Source organism: Bombus huntii, chromosome 3 (assembly GCF_024542735.1).
Source record: "Bombus huntii isolate Logan2020A chromosome 3, iyBomHunt1.1, whole genome shotgun sequence".
NCBI classification, from domain to species: Eukaryota; Metazoa; Arthropoda; class Insecta; order Hymenoptera; family Apidae; genus Bombus; species Bombus huntii.
In genome coordinates this window covers 7,992,104-8,007,232 of record NC_066240.1, presented here as the reverse complement: position 1 = coordinate 8,007,232, position 15,129 = coordinate 7,992,104, and the positions used below count along the sequence as shown (strand labels likewise).

At 32.7% G+C, this 15,129-nt stretch overlaps 1 protein-coding gene across 6 annotated transcripts in view; it reads right to left on the bottom strand.

Moving 5' to 3' along the window:
• Positions 1–15,129, bottom strand: part of LOC126863399 (protein kinase C and casein kinase substrate in neurons protein 1) — a 59,057-nt gene that overhangs the window by 20,739 nt on the left and 23,189 nt on the right. Inside the window, exons 1-2 of one of the 6 annotated variants that reach the window (XM_050613519.1) lie at positions 7,275–7,552; positions 5,846–6,019 (exon numbers count right to left, since the gene is read on the bottom strand). The exons of 4 other annotated variants lie outside the window; for them this stretch is intronic. The gene's annotated coding sequence lies outside the window, so the exon portion shown is untranslated. Of the gene's footprint in view, positions 1–5,845; positions 6,020–7,274; positions 7,553–15,129 lie in introns of those variants that run through there. One more of the 6 variants, XM_050613518.1, reaches the window with a different exon arrangement.

The following is a 15,129-nucleotide window of genomic DNA, read 5'->3' as shown; positions in this document are numbered from 1 at the left end:
TCTGGCGCTATATAAATAATGAATTATTAAATGGAATGAATGATAATAAACGAAGATTGATAACTGTGATAGAGGCTTAATAAGTTTCAATTTGCTAATTATTGAAATCGCAGCGTTTGGCAATGAGAGATTGCAAATAGTAATTTGTCGTCGACACGAGGTTACTGGAGATCGACCTGGTTACGGTTTACATTACGTCCTTGAATTTATGTGCGGTATCCGTATAATACACTCAATTTTACGGCACGATCGAAATAAATGGGCTAATGCGTTTTGTTCCTTGCTTTGATAAAGAGATTGAAAGTAAAGTGTGTCTATTGTACATCGAAAGTTTTATAAAGAATTTAATTGCGATCGAGGAAACTCTTTGAAATGGAGAAGATTATTATAATTCATCGTCGACATTGAGATAACATTTAACGATTTACTAACTTAGTAATTTAATAATTAGTAATTATATATTTATATATTACAATGTACTTATGTATATTACAATAATCTTTAATAAATTATTCTGAGTGAAAAAATTTTGTACCATTAATCCGAAATTTAATAATTTAGTAACATAGTGATTTAATAATTTGGCTAATATTTTATCTTATACTCTAGAGCACAGAGTAATTCCCTAAATATAGATGTAGGTTAAGACCAATATTGAATTTCGATAAATCAGCAAATTAACGTCAATTTATCGTATTAGACGTTGCATAACGCAGAAATTATCGTTCGATAATTTTAGACAAGTTATAAATTCATAATTGAAATTTAATTTAAAAAGATATTTTTCCAATTATATTCACAGCAAAACTTAATTTTGAATATCTCATTTTTCAATTATATGTGTGTAGGAAACGTTGCGATATAATGCTCCGCTATTTTCCAGTTTTGTTTACACTTTTGAGTTACTTTAGAGGCTGAATGCGAAAGCTTTTAGATAAATTGCCAGATTTTTAAACGTCCGAAGAAGAATGTATATCCCAGATTTTCAGCCATTATAATTTTCTCTCCTCGAAGATTAATAATCACAAACAAATTAATTCTAATATCAAAAGAAAAAACTAATACCAGAAAAATTCTAAGAAAGATTAATTCTACATTTTTCGTTTATAAATTAGGTCATTCTTTATAAATATATTTACAAATTATTTCTATTAAGAAATTTCAATATAAAGAAGAAAGACTAATATATCGATAATAAAAGGAAAAATACCTATTTTATATAATAAAAATGATATAATATAAGATATGATATATATAATATAACGTATTAAGGTTGTCTCAAAAGTTTCTTCTTGTTGCAATAGAACAAAATGGATCATACATAATTTGAAAAAATAATATAAAATAAATAATGTTGTGGAGCTATTATTTCCTAATAAAACGAAAGAAACTTTCGGGCAACCTGATATATATAAAAATGATTTTTTTTCTCTTGAGTCTACCTAGAATTGCAAGGACGAAAGTCAGAATCTTTGTTAGAAGTATTCTTTTCAGAATTTAAGATACAACGTTGCAATTAGGCCAAGCTTCTCCCATTGGCCTTGGACAAGAAACCCTTTAGGTCATGACGTCATACATTGTTCAGAGTTGTGTTGTGGTAGGTTACGTCACTACGTTTCAAAATCGTACAAATATTTGTCGAGCAACAGAATTATATAGAAGAAAAAAGTAAACAAGGAATCTTGATCAAATTGACTCTTTGCTCTGTCGTGACCGCAAAATCCTATACTTAATACACTAAAACTTTATATACCTATAAAGATATCGAATTTTTAATAATCTTACGGTATAATATAAAATTTACTGAATTTGCCTATGGAGTGATAAATCAATAAATTTATATCATAGATATAGGTGCTAGCTTTGTATTAGCTATCGTAATTAAGAGAATGTAAATACATAGTATTATCTTGGAGATTAGCAAATTTTCATATGGGACATGTCGTCATTTTTTAAGCAAATAATTTTTTAATTACATTAGAAATAACTGAGTTTCCTAATATTAACCCATAGAGATACAGTAATCATGATTTCATTAACTGATACATAATTAGATTTTATTTCATATTCAATGGAATTTGATACTTACAATTACACGCTGTGTAAGTCTAAAATATGCAAATGCATATAAGATACAAAAGACTTATAGGTGCAAATTTCTTCGATCAATCGGATGTAAGGGAATAAATAAAAAAGGTAGTGGTCTTATCGTGTAACACATTTTATACATTATATCGTTATCGTTCCTTTCGAAAAAATAATTACATTCATTACATCGCAAATATTATAAAATATGCATTAGAAATATAAGATTGTAATCACAATTCATCAGTGTTCCGCGTAGCGTGAATAAAAAATTCACATGAAACCAACGCAATTCGTGTTTTCCATATTTATTACCATTTACTATCTATGATTAAATGACTTGCGAAATTTCTTTTCATTGATTTATCGTAAAGGTTCTATGAACAAGAAGAGAGGAACAGGAAGTAATGCACTGTAAAAAGATGTGAGAGAGAAATCGTCGAATAAAAATAGTACAGGGCAGGGTTTATGTGTATAGATCGTGAACGAGGGTTCTGAACGAAAAGAAAGGATTTGAGTCCGGATCGATGGTAAAACAAGTCTTGACAAAAAGCTCTTTTGTTCGGGAACACAGCCTCTTGAATTGAAGGATGTATGCAACTTTGTGTAGCTATGCCAATTTCTGTCTTCGTTTACAATCGTTGTCTATTCTTTTCAGCTTTATTCGTGCAACTTGCAATGAGAGTAATTACAGCAAATTTTATTTAATTCTTTATGTGATGCAAACCACATTATAGAAGTTCAACTGAACACAACTAAAACAATCGTAGAATTACTTTCGAGTAATCTTTGGAAAGACCTCAAAAGCTTAAACAAGATACAGTACTACTAAGGACAAGATCATCTAATTAGTCGATCCTTTAATTACTCGAAGCACCGTAGTATGACAAATCACGAGTTGCTGGCCAAGAGGCTGAATAGAGAAGCCATGATTATTACAATTATCCCTCTCTCTTTTTCTCCTTCTTCCAAGCCATTTCCTGTTTTCCAAATTCCTTTCATCGTAAGTATTAAATAAGTTTCCGGCTAATTAAAATTCTAACACGAAGACACTTGTACCGTTGTAGCAACGTTATGTTTGCTCTCGTTGGTTTACATCAGAAGTGACGTATCTCAATTGCATCACTACAATTGAAGTCTAAAGTTCATTGAAGTTTTAAAGAGAATATTGTTGTAAAGATGATTATTGCTTCTTCCTTTTCCTTTATCATTAATAATGTATTATTTCAAACTTATGACTTTATCGATGAAATAACGTGCATGGCTCTTGTTGAAATTTGTTTGACAACAAAATGAGTGAATTTTGTATGAAGAGTATCATAACCCAGAATCGCAGTAGTAAATATGAATTTATCGAGTTAAATGAGAATATTATAGTATTTTTCATAAAGCTCGATGTCTTATTATACCAATTTTCTGTCAAGCCACTTCTTGTTTTCCGAATTCTTTTCATCGCGAGTAGTAAGTAAATTTCGGGTAACTGAAATTCCAACAAAAGCTTGGAAAATGGATGAGAATAGCGAGTGGAGTGACACAGGAAAAGACTTGAAATATTCGGGGCGTAAAGATTCCGACAAATTTCAGTGCCATGTTTCATCTCTAGGCAGTCAAGTTGCCTCGTCGCTGAGATCTCATTTTAACCGGTGCTCCGACGAAATTTACGTGAATCAGTCAGCCACGAAACGTTTACAACTTCGCTTGCAACCGAAATTGCGATAATGCAGAAAAATTTGAAAATTCTTTTGAAACCACGGGTACTGTTCTATTCATTTGTCGAATCGTTTGGAGGCTATGTTTTTATGTTTTGCTTGTTAAAGTCACTGTAGATATTGGTAATTAACATCACCCTGCCTATACACAGGGTCAGATCCCTAGTACAGGGGGAGCGATTATTCCATGAGCGATGATCGAATTAGCTCGTAGTCGAGAAAAGTCAAGGTTAATAATCAGTATTAGGGCATCGTGAGAGCTTGATTAACCGCTAATGTCGACCTGAATCGAACTTGGACGATATCATTCACAAACAGTTTCAGAAAGAAACATTCGATCTCGTTTCTATGGAAAAATAGAGATTGATAACCTATAAAATCTCTATGAAATGCTAGAAACTGATAATCTATATCTCTAACGTTTCTACAGGAAATTAAACACTGATGTTCTAAATCTATAAAATACCTATGAAAAATTACAAATTGCTCACTCCGATCGCTTTGATAGTTCTACTGCTAAATTATAGAAAATTTAATCAAATGAATTTCATGCACCATTGATTAGACAATTATTCGGTACTACTTGAACTAACGATCTCTCATACTCTTCAAATCTTGATTAAATCAAAACCGTCTTTAATATAAAACGAAAAGGATGCTTGCGTTCGCAATAAAAAGGAAAAAGAAAAAAAAGAAAGACGAGAAGGGAAGGAAGAAGAGATGCATAAGGGAGAATATTCGAAGAGCAAGCGTGCGCGACTGTGTAACGAAGCGCATCCGTAATACGCGTCTGCACACGTAATAACATACGAAAATAACGAAACAGGGAGGTTAACGTGTTGCAGCATTCATCGTGCCAAGCTTCTCGTCCCTTTACAACTTCCTCAAATTACCAACTTATACGCGGTGTGTTTGTCACTCGAGCAACTTTGAGGTATTTCAAAAACCTGGATAATTGGCTGTTTACCACTCTTCACCTTCTACACACTACGTTTCTCTTTTCATTAATGGAATTATTCGAATAAGGACGATTTTGAGTTAAACTTAATTACAGAATTTATGAAATCTAATGACTTTTATTCTTGAATTACATCTTTAACTTTTTCGCTTTAGTTTTAGATTAATTTTGTTCTTAAGATATTAATTTGTAAAGAATTGTTAAAATCTATGAATACTAAGCTGTCTTGTGTTTTCAGTACCTTTTAATGTGTATGATGCATGACGATACAATGGAATATTTGTTTTATGATTGATTGACGATAATTTCTTTTTGTAATTATTTTACATAAGCTAGTACATATTAGAAATATTCCATGATAATTAATTTAATAATTAGTGTGATCTATTATAATTAGTATAGATAATAGTATGATATATGATTTTATTGTAAATGATAAACATTTGAATTTTATTTTGTGCTTTCTTAAACACAGAGGAATCGCAATTTTTTCATTATCCAATGGAATATCGTATTTCCACGATTAAATACAATAACGAATAAGCATTGCACGCGGTTACAATAATTAGCACTATAATTAATATCTTTCTAAAACGAAGCTAACCGACCGACAACCATAACGGAGGTAGCATTTTAAATAAGCCGGGAGCATATCCGAGTCTGTGTTTTTCTTTCTCGTTGAATTATGGTAAACCGCTAGCCATGCTCCTCTACTAGGCTACATTCGAAATTAACTGTATCCTTCGCAAAGGAAATGCAGTCTCTGGACGCGTCTACCTCATCCTTACAGTGTAATTTCCCCTTTTTCTATTTTATTTTCGCTCGCGTGAACGTAATCCGCACACTATACCGGAATTTAGAATCAAGCTTTCGAAGAATTGATACGCGTCATTATCCTTCAGCAACGCATGGTATGCGTATTCCATATTAATTCACTTACAAACGAATACAAATGTAAAGAAATATCGCTAGGGCTGAAGCACGTACTTCATTAATTTTCAAATTCCATTTTCTCGAAAATGAAGCGTCTTATGAACAAATTTTATTCTATATTTTTGACATATTTTTTCTTAACTAAGTATCATCCCCTTACCTATTATACTGGGATTACTGGAACACCCTATATAAGCGAGGATGTTGCGCACATAACAATGCATCCAGTTATCGAAGCGTATCCTTGATTCACTTCCCTATACGTAAATACTTGGAACATTTCGTGTGCGCACACTTTACAGCCATGCTCCGCATTTCTACGTTCGTGTTTGTTCTGTCGTGTGAATCGTTCGATAAATTTATCATAATATAAAATGTACATCGCTGTAGTTAATTCTATGTGGGGACACCTTATACAGGATGCGGCCGAATAACATGTAAAAGCGTGCAGAACATGATTCCTTGTAGGAAAATAAAAAAAATATAGAATAAAACTTTTTTCATTCTCGGGTTAGTTTATGAGAAAATCGATTTTGAAAATTTATGAAGTATACATGAACATGGCTAATTCCGGATTACAGAGGATTAAATAATCGACAGGAGGTCATTCTACGTGTGAAAATAAGTCGAATATAAACATGTTCGGACTCTATTTTCTTGAAAATAAAGCGTCAAACGAAAAAATTGCATTTCATATGTTTTACTTACTTTCGCTTCTACAATAACATCCTATTGATTGTTTACTCGTATCCATATCATAGTAATTAGCTATGTTCAAGTATGTTCAAGTTTTCAAACTCGATTTTCTCGAAAACTAAACCAAAAATGAGAAATTTTTATTCTTTGTTATTTTCTTATTTTTCCATAACAAATCACGTCGTGTCGGCTTTCTCGTGTTATTCGGCTGTGTCTTGTAGATCCACAAATCAAAAGTCGCATGTGCAACAGTGTATAAAAAAATGATAGTAAATATACAACTTTTAAACACTCAATTCATCAAGTATAAATACATCCTCAAACTAACTAATTCTATATTTGGACTCCCCTATATACACAGGATGGTCTAAAAATTAGTCCCCCCCCCCCCCGATTTTTTAAATACTTCCAATCGATAGACAAAAGAATGTTTGGAACAAAAGTTGATCAACTTTCAATCGACTATAAAGTTGCAATATTAAAAAGTTCTTCATACTGCAATTTGCAGTCGATTGAAAGTTGATTAAATTTTGTTCAAAACATTCATTTGTCCGTAGATCAGAACTATCTGAAAAATCAGGAGGACTGATTTTTAGATCACCCTATATATATTTATACCCGCAAAGAATTTTTCAATTAAATCTTGTACGTTTCCATTCATCAAGAAGACGATAGTAAGTATACAACTTTCAAATATTCACTTTATCAAGTATAAAAACACTGTTAAAATAATTAATTCTATGCTAAACACCCTATATGCCCATAAACGACACGCTAATTAAATCTTGCACGTTTCCATTCGTCACGATAGTCCGTCGCACGCGCAGCAAAGTATGTACATACATTCATACGCAAGAAGACGGCAGTAAGTATACAACAGAGAGGATTTTTACCTTGCCTGGATGGCATGGTTGAGCAACGATCCTCGTGAAACGGAACAATTTTCTTAATTTATACCAACAGAACGGAATTACGGCACCGGTTCGATATCATTGAAACGCGCCACTGAAATGCGCCACTGAAATCACCGCATACTTTCGGTCGGTTTGAGAAAGCCTGATGAATCGACGGCGAAGTTTATAAATAACGCGTCGACTGAGAGAACGCGAAGGAAATCCACACTGTACGACGCGACGGTTCAAAGTAAACTGACTCGACTGACTGAACTGACGACGTTCCTCTCTCCAGAACTCGACTACCTCCGAGGCTTAACGAGAGTGGAAAAAGCAATACGCACACGATGCGATGTTGTATTATATGTTCGCCAGAAAGGACATGCAATTAGTCGAAACGATAATAATAGCTAACACCTCATACTGTATTCTATGATTTAATCACATCTAGCTACCAGCAAATTCATATGTTTTTAAAAGATTTTACGTTAATGACTTTGAGATTAGTTTCGTGAAATATATATAGCGACTTACTAAAAATATTAGGTTGGAGATAATCACATATACTGGTAAATATTAGGTAAGTAGGAAAAGTTTTTTTTTTCGTTTTATAAGAAAATAATGGATGCGTAACATTTTTTGTTTTATATTCCTGTTACATTTGTTTCAATAGAACAAAATGGATTACACATAATTCTATAAAATAATATAAAACAAACAATGTTGTGCATCTATTATTTTCTTATAAAACGAAAGAAACTTTTCGGACAACCTAATATTTGGACATTTACCATAGATTTAACGTTGTATATATAACACAGAATTATAACATTATATCTTGCGTGCATTTAATATACAATTATACATCGTATGTATATATATAGATAGATAAATAGGTATACAGTATAAATATATATATACAGTCATGTTTAACCGTGAACGCTCAAACACATGGAAAAATACGAATGATACGAAAAAATGTTTCAGACAAAGGTTGCATGAAATCAACGGGGACATATACTGTACCCATGTCAAACTTTGAAATGTACAGTGAAGCATATTACAATTTTTTAACGGGAAACTGTCTTTTTATTACGTGCTCTTGCTAGCTGACATTGAGACGTTTCCAAAACACGTTTCCAATTCGTGTCTTTCGCACCATCTGTTATCGAGATATGAACGTTGAAATTCGACATGTCGCCAGCATTAACGTCGCACTGTGTACACCGCAGAGACACAAAAGGAACATTTCTCATAATCATAATCTTAATACGCAGTTTTCCAACGTTTCTAAAACACTCGGTCAGTTCCGAGCAGTCAATTCAGCTAATTCCTTGTATTGCTCGCTTCAATTTGTAAGTTCATATGTCTCGAGAGCGGGTTATGCGGAAGATACAAGTTTGTAACATTTTGAAAACATCTGAATGTCAGCTAGATTGAAACAAATTTGGACATGTATATGCAAATTATAAAAATGACAAAAGATAGTCTACAAATGTATAGCTAGTAAAAAATTAGTATACAGCATGAATCTTAAACATATAAGAAGCGTTAAAAGTTGAATACCTGTATAAGTCTGTGCGTTTGCGGAAGAATGATTGTGGACTTACTGAGTCACACGCGAGGTGTTTAAAAATTTATGGAGCAAAGTGAGTGGCCTTATCAGGCTGTCGTAGATTGATATTCGTACTTGCGGAGAAAAAACGGGGAGAGATAAAAGTTTTGTGCTTTTTTCCGGGGAAGATAAGGTAGATCGAAAGAAATTCTTTTTTTAGGCGATGACATTCGGAAGATTTCAAGATACTTCCTATTTCTCCATTTTTTAATTTTTTATATCAAAACATGTTTCCGATAATGGTGAATTTATGTTCATATACTGTATGTTATTCACAATAAAAGTAAAGTTGAAAATATGTCGTTAATCATACGTGTTTGAAACTTGAAAACTACTGTTCGACCCATTTATCACTACGAGTGATAATTACGATGCTAATGGAAGTGTTAATGCGGTTGAGTAACTCTTTTTTACATGCTGCAATATTTACTGTCTTTTATTCAAATATCTTTATCAACAATTCTTATTGAAGTTAAGATTTTTCAGACTTCTAAAATATAATCACTACATCAAGATTCATCTATTCAATGTAATACATTCCAATTTTTATTGACAATTGCTTTCAAAAAATTAAGTTCCAAATATATATACAAAAAAAAGGAAATAAAATTTTTAATTTTAGGAGAAGCAAATATTTTTAGTAAAAAGATGAAGTACGTTCTTCTACAAATAGTTGCAAAATTTCTTAACCAAAAAGAATTATGATGAGGTAAAAAACGGAATCCAAATGTTGCAACAAGATTAAGTTGGAAGAAAACAATTTCCTATAAAAATTAACAACGTAAAACTCATTGAATTAAATCGAATGTTGAATTTCAAATGACACACGATTCTTCAATCTACGCAATTGATCCAAAGCAATAAAATGACGAATCGATGAGTCTCCAGTGTTACACGCGAAACCAACATTGCTATGGCCGAAGGTCTGGCGCACGCTTTAACCGCTAATCGATTAAGAACAGAAGAGAGCCTGCGTAACTACCACTCCTTCATCGTAAAAATTTATTTGCTTACACCGCTAATTAGCCCCACGGCGTTATATGCGTCCTCTATATCGCAAATCGGTCAAGGATGGTTAATTTTTTCCAAGCAATTATGAATGATATAAATTGAATTTATGATCTTTTGAAAATGATAAAGATAGATACGTATCATATTTAGAATAACTAATAACAGTGTTTCAATGTCTTAATTTGACAATTAATTTTACGGATCAGTGAACATACAGGCTATCAAATTAAAAAGAACATTACCATATTTGCATAAGGAGATAATTAAAAGAGAATAGTGAACTTCGATCCATGATTACTGTTAATAGCAGTATATATCGTACTTTACAATATGACGTAAAGCAAGCTGAATTAACTGTTTAAATAAACGTAACTTTTGTTGAATCATGTAGACCTGATATTTGTTATTCATACTGACTATCGTTTGATCACGAAGCTTTATGTTGTAAGGCATAAAAACAAATTTTAACAGTCATGTAGTCAAAAATCATTGGAAAATATAAATCTTTATTATAAGAATAGTTTATATGAAAAATATGTATATAGGAAATAATTGAATTATGTAATAAATTTTTGTACTTCGACTGTTTAAAATTTGTATTATATTAATAAAAGTTTTATTTCCTCCTTTCCACCTAATACCATCTAGTCACACAAATCAACTACTATCATCGATTATTAATGGGAAATATCAAACAGTAAAATATTCTTGAAAATTTATCTGATAGATTCATTAAACATATACTGAGGAAATATAATTTTCTTAAACTTATATATTTATAGATATTTCACGGTTGATATCATTATTATGAAACGAATAACTTTTTGTAATAATCTATGTACATACACAAGTGTTCACTATAACGCGATTCACTATTTTTCTGTCATTTGCCGCCATGTAATAAAAAGTGTTTTGAACAGTACTTTAATAGCGTCGAGTGTACTGCAAATGACGATAAAAAGAATCCCGAAAATACTTTGTTTTCAGAACGAAACCAAGGTCAGCTTGGGTAACATAAATAGGACCATATGTTGTTTTTCTTTATGAAAGTGTAGGAAACTTAACGGCAAATTAAAAAGCATACTACATGATATTTTATTTTATGATATAAACTCGATACCAGGTTTATAATGTCAGTACACTTGCAAATTGTTCAAATTGCATATCGCCTTCCATAATACAACATTTTGCTCTTTTGCAGAGGTTTGAATGACTTGCTGTTATTAGAATGTCTGGGCGTATAACACTACACGCTGCCAGTAATTCTCTCTTTCTGACACGTATGTAATATTCTAAAATGTATCAACGAATGAAATATTATTTCCATTACCTACCTAGTATTAAACGTAATATCGAGTTGGTAAAAATATCGTGTAATATGCTTTTGGAATTTGTCGCAAGATCCAATTTCACGAAAAAATACAACGTATGGTCCTATTTATGTTGCCTAAGGTGAGCCTGATTTCGCTATGAAAACAAAGTGTTTTCGGACATTTTTTGTCGTCATTTGTAGCACACTCGACACCTCGACGGCTTAAAACATTTTTTGTTACATGTTTGCAAATGGCAGAAAAATAATGAGTCGTAGAACAACACGTGTGATCATATTATGATGCTTAAATTATTATCAGCACAGCGATTTATTACGATAGATAAGACGGAGTAAATTTGAATGTAAAAGTGAATAAACAAAAAAAACGGAAAATAACCTTTGAGTGAAACAAGCTTTCTAACTGCTTATGGTAACGAATTTAGTTGGCTTCGGATAACCTGACCAACATTGCCGGCATTATAGCATCCATAGCACGTGCGTGTTAGTCCAGTTTGATTAAGCTTCGGTTGCATTTCGCTAACTGTTATGTAAGCTAAAGGCGCACGCTTTCTTCGAATTCGGGAATTATCTTCGTCAGCGAAATAGCTCGTGTTGTTGAAATTGAGATAAATGGTTTCCCCGGTTTTGTTCAGTAGAAATAATACACTCTTTCCTATTCCGTAGCATGATGTTGATAGAGGTTTTCTCTATTTTGGAGGAAAATATTATTATGAAATTTTCGTATTTTATACACGTACTGATTTGTACATTTGTATTATATACGTTTGTATAGAAACTTTTCTTGTTTTCTAATGTAAGATTAGTGCAAATGTTTTGAAATGTTAGTAATAGTACACTTTTCTTATAATATTTCTATTATAACATATATTAATATAATTAAAATAAATTATAATTATAATTAGATCAATAATTTTAGTAAATCCGATACACAAATTTAAGGATCTATTGATATATAATTTTTGCCTCTAGTAATTGGCACTTAGTTAATTTACGAGTAACTTTATAAGTATCTATAACAAACCATTTTTTCTTTTTTAATTATAACGTATAGCAGTATCGAAAATTCGGTAAATCTAATAGGAAAATTCCCCTTAAAAAGGAAGAAGAGAATTTGTTATTCCGTCGCTTTTTATTTTTGTCATTTAGTAATCTAGCAATTGACACCTTTTTAATTTGTAAGTGGGGTCGTCGTATAAGGAAAAAGCGTACTACGTTTCTTGTCTTTATTGATTAAGTTACCAATAGAGCGTACAAAGGGGGTTGGCTTCCTCGACTGTCGTAGCTTGATGGTTCGAGAGGCCCTATTTGTGTTCAATCCTGTTATAAATCTGACGATGATTATATTGCACATGGTAGGAGAACCGCTTATGTACCTCTGCACTTTACATACACGGATTCGTACTATGTCCACGGTTAACGAACTCTCACAGACGAAGAGGAAGAAGAAGAGCCCGAACTCTGTGTGTTGGACATTTTACGACATCGTGTGAAGCTTCAGTAATGATCATCATTCGCGAAAGGAACTTGGGTTCGTAGATTTTTATTGCACGAAGACACGTTTACGCGCTATAAAATTTGATCAACTTGCAAGATTGTATGCGCTTCATCTTTGAAAAGACATAAGAATTAATTTATTTAAATTATATGTTGCACTGATTTATTAACTCGTTTGTGCCTGAGAGTACATAACATGTATTATGTCGTATCGTAATAGTGGATAATAGTCGAAGTGTTTGTATAAAGTTTTATGTAATAACCTAGTAATTCCTCATTCTTACTATAAATATCAAAATGAAACTTACAAATTTCAGCATTCTAAGAGGTATGTAGTTGGATGTCAAATACATCCCCGACACAAGTAGAGAAGCCTGTAATTCTGAAATACTCTCTAAAAAGAAAAACCGAACCACGGAACTCCACACCAGGCTTCGTTTTCTCTACGACAAGAACTCTTCCCCGACTCTAAGTAAATCTCATAAAAGAAACGGTTGTTATGAGACACTTTGTAGCTTTACTACACGTTCACAGGGTGAAGGTACGAGTGTGACAATCGTTTGTGCAACAGCTCTAGATGCAAGATACAATGATATACATCCGTGTAAAATTACTATTAAGATTAAGAAAATTCTAAAGATAAATACAAATATAATGTGTTTTTAGAAGGAACCATTTTAACATAAAACCAATCTAAAAATGCATATATATATACACCCATACTATATATCTTGTGATTTCTATATATATTTTTGGATTCGTTTTAAACTTGACCAATACAATCATGATAGACGTCATTATAGTGCTATATAATGAAATTCCAAGTTATTTCATATAAGACACAAAATATACAGTCACTAGTGGTATCTAGGTAGAAGTGTTCGAATATTTTCATAAATCTGTATATGTTTCTACTATTACAATGGCATATCTGAACAATGATACTTCGGTTCCGCCAAATGGAACAGAAACTATGATCTAACTGTTCCGCAGCAAAGCCGCAGAAAAAGAACGGGGCAACGGGATGTTTCCCGCTCCAAATACGACGGGTAATTCCATCGTATGTATAATTTATTTTTCGGCGTTCGGTGTTTCGCGGAAGTTGACCATGTGGCTTCCTGATTGAGTACTCGCCAGTTTCGAGCGCGGTCTCCTTCTGAACCGTCCCGCGATCTTCATATAGGTAATGCATGCAAACTCAGTCTGATCGGTTTAATGAGGATGTACTCCGTCTGAATGACGAGTGTAAATTACGCGCTCGCGCGCTCATCGTCTCAGTGCGCTGTATAAACGTCGATGTTAATATTGCACGCGGCGTTACGTCCATTCCTAGTTTTCTCTTATTCTTTCTTTTCTTCCTCGAGTATTCTTTGCTGAGTTGAATACAGCGAGCTTGTAGATTAAAGAATTAAACGAACATACCAGTTGATCTAACCAATAGATTCGTGAGCTACTGGCGAAGATGATTTTTGATAGGTTGCGTTAAATATTAAAATGTGAAGGTAGTTTACATGTTCATTAGAAGAGTTTTACTCATAGAGAATCGTCAGATAAACAATTCAAAGACGAATTACTATCTCTGTCTAGTGCTTCTCCGCTCGTAATATCAAATCAATTTTAAATTGCAGATCAATCAAATCTTCACAATTACCTACATTTCGTGTAATATTCGAGTGAATCGTTAAACTTTATCGTTCTCAAAAGGGGGTTTCGTGTCATAAAAGTTTAGGGAATCCTGATCCAATCGATTGGTCTTAAGATTGTCGATTCATTTTAATTCAGAATTTTATTTTAAAATTACACTCCATTAGTCTCCCATAAAATATTCTCCTCTTTTGACGATCAAAATATATGTAATTTTAGTTCTGACTAATTTTGTATCCTATATTTCCCGTCAAAAGTACTTGAACCGGATGATTCGCAATTACATACATTGAAAACGACGCAAAATAACCTTAAATTATTTTTTTTTTCTTTGCGAACAATTAACAGGATAAAGGAAGAAACTCGATGCTATTAATAACGTGGACGTACATTGTTCCAATCTCTATAAATACTATCGCGTCGCGTAGCGTCGGTTTTGTCGCGTATTATACATAGAGATGTTCAAAGATAGTCAGTCGAGGGCTTTTTCTTTTTTCCCTTACAGTGACACGAAAACGCTGGATTTAATGATGGGGTGACGAGAAAAAAGAAGATGATTTTTCTGACTGTGGAAGGGCCGCGCGAGTGCCGAGGGAAACGTTTTTAGATGAATATTACATCTCGCCCGGTGCATAAACTCACGTTACTGTGGGTTTAGAACTCTGAAATTAAAATAGATTTTGCGTGTATGGAAGTGTAAGTTTAGTTTTTAAGGGATACGCTTTTACACGAGAGAATAAGAGATTTTTTAACCTTGC